Source organism: Tupaia chinensis, unplaced genomic scaffold (genome assembly GCF_000334495.1).
Source record: "Tupaia chinensis unplaced genomic scaffold, TupChi_1.0 Scaffold144602_1, whole genome shotgun sequence".
In the NCBI taxonomy this organism is placed as follows: Eukaryota; Metazoa; Chordata; class Mammalia; order Scandentia; family Tupaiidae; genus Tupaia; species Tupaia belangeri.
In genome coordinates, this window is record NW_006204462.1 from 937,849 (window position 1) to 943,788 (window position 5,940).

Sequence of the window (5,940 nt, forward strand, 5' to 3'; positions counted from 1 at the left end):
CACCTACACATGCGAGTCTGTGGCAGGGATTAGGCCCCTCCTGAGACCCCAGAAGTGCCCTCTTGCCTGCCTCAAAGAAGCAATCACCAAGCTCATGCCTGTAAGAAAGAGCTTCTGCCCACAGCCTTGGGAGCAGAGGACAGGACCCCAGCCCAGGACAGATTCTGACCTGCCCGACACCTTCATTGGAGCTTTGGGACCCTAGGGGCCAGCTTCACTGAGCCCAGACATCTGACCTACGGGGACTGCGGAGACACCCCACATGCTACTGGGGAAGGAGCAGTGGGGGTGTGGAGCAGTGGCACATGCTGGCCATGGCACCTGCACTCTCGCCCTCAGCCCCTCTCCTTTCCCTGGTCCTGTTCCCCAGCCCTTACCGGTTTCTCCTGAAGCCTTGAATAAGCCACTTGCTCACGGACTTCTCACACAGGGTCTTTTCTGGGAGGTCATACCTGGGACAGTCCCTCCCTTAATGAGTGCATCTCCAGCCAAGCTCAAAAATAGCTGTGCCTCATTTCCCTCTCCGTCCCCGTAGCTCTGTCGGCGGAGGCTCTCTTCTTGAAACATGTGGCCTCAGCAGTTGGCTCAGGTCACCACCCCTTTAGAACCTGCGAGAAAGACGCATGGGTCACAGAGTGGTCCAACCCTTCCCGGCTTGCCTGGCCAGCCACAGACTGCACTTGCTGGCTGCAGGGGCTGGGAGGGACAACGGCCCACCCAGGGAGGTCCTCAGCTCAGGGCTGTGACATGGGACCTGGGCAGCAGTCGCCCGTGGGGTGAGAGTCGGAGTTCCGGTTGCTGAGCAAGGACGAGGACAGAAACTACCGGGTGAGCTTGAGGACGACACGTGCACGTGGCCAGAGAAAAGGGAAATGTGAAGCTGCATAGTGCCCTGTTGGGAGCCCACACCCGAGGCTGTCTGGACACCGCCCGGCGCGCCCCAAGTGGGTCGGTCTGACTGATTAGGGCCTGGATGAGGGCACAAGTAAGGGCACAGCTGACCCGACTCGGGTGCTCTAGCCCAGCATCCCTCAGGGGTCTTCTGAAGCCCTGACCATCCCTGGGACAGCTGGCTGTGACGAATGGTCTTTCCCAACCCACGCCGCCGGTGGTCTCTGGTCCTGCCCCAGCCTCTGCCTTCCAGGTATCAGGTGCCAGGTGTGGGGGTCAGGCGTCCTCACTCCCTCTCACCTGCCCAGGTCAGAAGCCCATGGAAACCCCTTGGCAAGGTGTGATGAACTCTCCCGCTGGGAGTGGACTGTGAGAATACCAGTGGTCAGGAGAGGTGGCCCGTGTTGGGCGAGGGCACTGCAGCCTGAGCCATCGCCTGCAGTGCCCTCGCCCAGGCACTGAGACAGGCCGGGCCCGATTGACCCGTTTTCCAGAAATATTTTAGGCTTTAGACAATAAAATGTGGAGTATATTAATATTTACTTCACATTTTGATGCAATAATAAGGTACATTTATTAGTTCTTTTATCAATTTATTTCAATGTGTGAAATGAACATTTAATTTTTTTAAGTTTATTTATTTCACGAGAGGGAGGGAAACAGAGAGAAACATGTGCGCCCTCAACAGGGCCTGAGCCATGCTGCTCCCCCGAGCCTTCGCAGCCAGCCGGGATCATGGGCACACACGCTTCCCCGGCACGTCCGGGCCAGCCCAGGATCCAGACCCCAGTCGGCTGGCTCGATTCAGCCTGTTTTCCAGAAATATTTTAGGCTTTAGACAATAAAATGTGGAGTATATTAATATTTACTTCACATTTTGATGCAATAATAAGGTACATTTATTAGTTCTTTTATCAATTTATTTCAATGTGTGAAATGAACATTTAATTTTTTTAAGTTTATTTATTTCACGAGAGGGAGGGAAACAGAGAGAAACATGTGCGCCCTCAACAGGGCCTGAGCCATGCTGCTCCCCCGAGCCTTCGCAGCCAGCCGGGATCATGGGCACACACGCTTCCCCGGCACGTCCGGGCCAGCCCAGGATCCAGACCCCAGTCTTCTGCGGCCACGGGTGTCTCAGAGTGCTGCACTCTTTCACACGTGAAAAGATACTTTATTTCACTAACAAAGAAATATAAACATAAAAACAGCATATTTTTAAATCTATAAAGCTAAGAAAGATTTCAAGGAGAGATTTTGCGCAGAGCTGGCACGGGCATGGGGAAACTGGCACTCTCACTTGCTATTGCTGGAGGGTGAAGTAGAGCAGACCTTGTTTTTGCAAGGTCGATTTTAACAATACATTTTAAAGTTTAAAGCTTGCATTTAGCTTGTCTAAGACAGTGGCCTAACCAAGTGTGTTTATTTCTCTTCCCTGCCCAAATCTCACAGAAGTGACAGAAAATGCACAAAAGGGCACCCGTGGCCTGATGGAGAAAGCTGGAGGAAGATTCGGCAATCCACACAGTGGTCTGAGCCCACGGCACGACCTCCATGGAGCCATCCTGTGCAGCAGCTGAGGGTTCTGAGCTCTGCGGCCCTTCCCAGGTGCAGTCCGCCTCAGTCTGCAAGGGCTCCTGCCTCTGGGCACCTGCCCGTCAGCCCAGTGACTCACGAGGCACAAGCACCTGCAGAGTTCATGGAAAATGTGTACTATTAAAAAGCTACACATGGATTTCATGTTAGTTCTGCACCAAAATAACTTTGTACTTTAATTCCATTTTTCCATGAATTTTGTGAAGTCCCCTTGCACATGCCTTTAACATAGTCATGGACATTGTCAGCAGTTACACTTCGAGGAGGCACAGGAACTAGGTGTGAGCCAGATGTGTTATACTGAGCTAGTCAAAGTCCTGAGTGAGACAGCATCAGCAGCTGAAGGAAACAGCACTGCTTTTCAGGACAGGACAGAAGGACAGAGAAAACTCCCGAGAAAACATGCCTATGGCTTTTTTTTTTTTTTTTAGAGGTTTTTGCTATAGGGTGCATGTGCTCGCCAGAGAGACAGAGACCGAGAGACAGAAAGAGAGAAATCATACCCCCAGGGGGGCAATGGCCATGTCTCATTCCCTTCTCCTCCATTCTCCTCTCAGGATCTTGGGCACGCACACACGCACACCCGGTGTGAGTTTAAGCCACCAGGTCTGGGACTCGAACCGTGGCCAACTACATGGAAGTCCAGTAACATAGCCATTATGCTAACCGCTGGTCCCAACCTATGGCATTTTGTGAGTCACTGCTTCCTGCACAGTTTCAGTGTGAGATCTCCAAGTTTCACTCATTTTCGTTTTTTTTTTTTTTTTGATAGTTTTTTTGCTATAGGGCGCATGCGCTCACCAGACAGACAGAGAGAGACACAGAGACAGAAAGCGAGAACTCACTCCCCAAGGAGGGATGGCCACACCGCAATCCCTTCTCCTCCATCCTCCTTTCGGGATCTTGGGCACGCATGCACACGCGCCTGGCGTGAGTTTTAAGTCACCGGGTCCGGGAGGCAAACCGCGGTCAACTATGTGGGAGTCCAGCGACATAGCCATTACGCCAACTGCTGGTGTTTTTTTTTTTTTTTTTTGCAAGTGAGAGACAGGCCCTTCCACCACATCTCACCAGGCCATGATCCCCATCCAGCCCCGTGGCGTCCTGGGTGCCCAGCGGGTTTCAGGTCGACTTAGGATCCAGACCCACTGTTAGCGGTATGGCTTCCAGCACTGCAGAGCTACAGGAGTGGCTGCCCGTGCCACTGTGCTGGGCCCCAGTCCCACTGACCTGCGGACCCTGCCACAGCTGGGCTGGGTGATGCTAGCTGGAGAGCCTGCCTGGGGGTGTGCTGGGAGTGTGTCCACCACCTCCTCCTGACACTTCCACTGACTTCTCAGGTCTCTTGCTTCTTAGGGGCAGGGCTAACACCCTTTCCAGTAACTGATGGTTGGACAAGGGGTTGGGGAATTGATCCACACATTGACATGTTTATCGAGGGTCACGTGTGTTCTCAGAACATTACCACTGCACCATGGAGCCAGCCCTTCCTTCCTTCCTTCCTATGCCTAAGTAAAGCCCTGCTGAATGGACATACCACATTTTGTTTACTCACTTTTTTTTTTTTTTTGAGAGGTTTTCACTGTAGGGCGCGTGCGCTCGCCAGACAGACAGAGAGAGACAGAGAGACAGAAAGAGAGAAATCACCCCCCAAGGGGGATGGCCACGCCGCAATCCCTTCTCCTCCATTCTGCTCTCGGGATCTTGGGCACACACGCACACGCACACGCGCCCGGCGTGAGTTTAAATCTGGGGCACGAACCGCGGTCGGCTACGTGGGAGTCCAGCGACATAGCCATTACGCTAACTGCTCGTCCCTTGTTTACTCACTTTTCAGTCCAGATATGTTCGGGCTGGCTCCACTTTCCGGCTATTATGAGTAGTACTGCTATAAACATTCATGTTCACGGTTAGTGTGGACATGTTGCCAGTTCTCTTAGACACAACCAGGGGACACTGCTGCCCACACAATGACCCTGTTTACCTCACAGAGTTACAGAGGAGGAGCAGTCAGGCTGTTTCCACAGGAGCTGTGCCATCTTCCATCCCAACTAGTAGTGTGTGAAGGTTCAGTCCCCGTGCCCCCTCCAGGACTTGTCACTGCATTGTCTGATCATGAGTTTACCTTTCTACCTGTTGCATATAAACAGAGGTGAAGTTTGAAACGGTGACCATGCACATCTTCTGCAGGGACAAACTACTTTGCTCATAAAGACAGGGTTTAGGAATAATGAACCCAACGCCATTGGATGAGACATCAAGTTGATCTTGAAGTTCTCTTGGAGTTACAGACCTGAGTCCATTTCTTTGAGACAGATCTTTGCTATAGGGCGCGTGCACTCTTGAGAAAGACAGAAAGTAGGAAATCGCCCCCAGGGGAATGGCCCACCGCAACCCCTTCTCCTCCATTCTCCTCTCAGGATCTTGGGCATGCAAACTCTTGGGTCTGGCATGAGTTTTAAGCCATTGAGTCTGGGACTCAAACCGTGGTTGACTATGTGGGAGTCCGGTGATGTAGCCAATACTCCACCTACTGGTCCCTACAGAACTGAGTCTGAATCCTGCAGCTCTGAGGCTTGTGGCACCTGGTACAACTCTCTGGACCTCAGTCTGTTTCCCTAATATGATTGTAATAATTCCTGTTTCCAGGATTCGAGACAGGATCTCAGATTCTGCATCTTAAGTGATTTTGTGATTTTGTTTTGTTTTGGTTTATTTATTGCCATAGGACAGGTTCAGTCACCAGGGAGAGAGAAAGAGAGAGAGAGAGATATCACCCCCTGGAGGCAGTGGCCACACTAAAATCCCTTCTCATTCATTCTCCTCTGGATTTTGGGCATGAATACATATGCTCCAGCGTGATTTGCAAGCTGATTCTGAACTTCAACCACAGAGTCGGCCATGTGGGATCCAGCACCTTAACCTCCACACCACCTGTTGGCCCTCTTAAGTAATTTTGAGGGCTCATTTTTTTATTTGTTTGTTTTTAATTTCCTAGAGGACATGTGTGCTCTGAGAGAGAGAGAGAGAAGGAAAGTGAGGAAGTATCCTCACAGGGAATGCCCACATCGCACCCCCTGCTGCTCCCTCTCCCTGCTCGTGGGGTTCTGGGCATGCACCCACGTGTGCCCAGCATGTTTTTCAAGCTGCCAGGTCCATGACTCAAACCACTAGTTGGCCATGTGCATTCCAGCTGTCTCAACCACCACACCACCAGCCTGGTCCAAAGTCTCATATTTAAGGAAGAATTAAAAATTTGAGTATATTAAGTCAGTACAAACAATGCCTTAGTTCAGGCTAAGAAACACAACAGCCCACGTAGCTGAACAATCGGCGTCTCTTTCTCACAGTACAAGAGGCCGGGAGTGCCAAACCAGAGGCCACGTGTCAGGTCCTGACAAGGGCCACCTCCCTGGCCTGCAGACCCCATTCTCACTGCCCTCACGTGGTGGA

The 5,940-nt window shown here is 51.7% G+C and overlaps 1 long non-coding RNA gene across 1 annotated transcript in view; it reads right to left on the reverse strand.

Annotated features, from left to right (window-relative positions):
* Positions 1 to 1,873: 1,873 nt before the first annotated feature.
* The window catches only part of LOC102498763 (uncharacterized), a 7,277-nt gene continuing 3,210 nt past the window's right edge, over positions 1,874 to 5,940 (reverse strand). Inside the window, exons 2-3 of the long non-coding RNA XR_337183.1 lie at positions 4,472 to 4,620; positions 1,874 to 2,073 (exon numbers count right to left, since the gene is read on the reverse strand). This is a non-coding gene — a long non-coding RNA (uncharacterized LOC102498763). The remainder of the gene's footprint in view (positions 2,074 to 4,471; positions 4,621 to 5,940) is intronic.